This window comes from Halyomorpha halys, unplaced genomic scaffold (assembly GCF_000696795.3).
Source record: "Halyomorpha halys isolate HHAL.00 unplaced genomic scaffold, Hhal_1.1 Scaffold1064.1, whole genome shotgun sequence".
In the NCBI taxonomy this organism is placed as follows: domain Eukaryota; kingdom Metazoa; phylum Arthropoda; class Insecta; order Hemiptera; family Pentatomidae; genus Halyomorpha; species Halyomorpha halys.
The window spans coordinates 50,408-51,207 of record NW_027104635.1 but is presented as its reverse complement, the minus strand read 5'-3'; positions in this window follow the sequence as shown (position 1 = coordinate 51,207).

Sequence of the window (800 nt, the reverse complement as noted above, 5' to 3'; positions counted from 1 at the left end):
TAAAAATTTAAATAATTTAATTTAAGTTATATGAAGAATACGGGATATCACTCTCTTCCCCACAACCAATAATTGGAAAACTCAGAATTTTTACTTGCGAACTTGAAATAAAAATCATTTTCAATTGTAAAAACTGTTTTGGGCAAACATTATTTAAATTACAGTATTAATGAAAAATAAACAAAAATAGGACTTATATTCATTTGGATATATATTAAAATTATTTTAAATTTAAAAATGACACATTAATAATAAGGTAAGGGGGGAAAAAATTCAGAACAATATCTAAGAAATTTTGGCTCAATTTCAAGAAACATTTTAGATGTGTAAATGGTCAAAAAGCAGTGATGTGAAAGTATATACAAATATTTAAATATCGAATTTTTGTGTGTAAATTAATAAACAATTTTTTATCAAGGTTAAATATGAACTTTGTTGATTGTACCTGTATGTTAATTTTAAAACTGTTGATTATAAATATTTTTATTTGTAGAACTTGATAATAGGCAGAGGAGCTCGAAACGTTTTTCAGATCTTATAAAAAAATAAAGAAGCGGATGAAGGGTGTAAATGGATTCCTGAAAAGAAAAAAGTTTTATAAATAATAACCCTTTGGAACATAGTTGTATGATTACAACTAATTACTTATATTTAAAGTATTTCGTAATTATTATTTTTTCATGGTAATTACTATGATAGATTTTATGTGAAATAGAAGTCGGGGATTGTCACCCTGAATAATAAAGAAATGGATGAGGTGTAGATAGTTGACCGTAGATTAATGATTGGAGAAGTTTGTC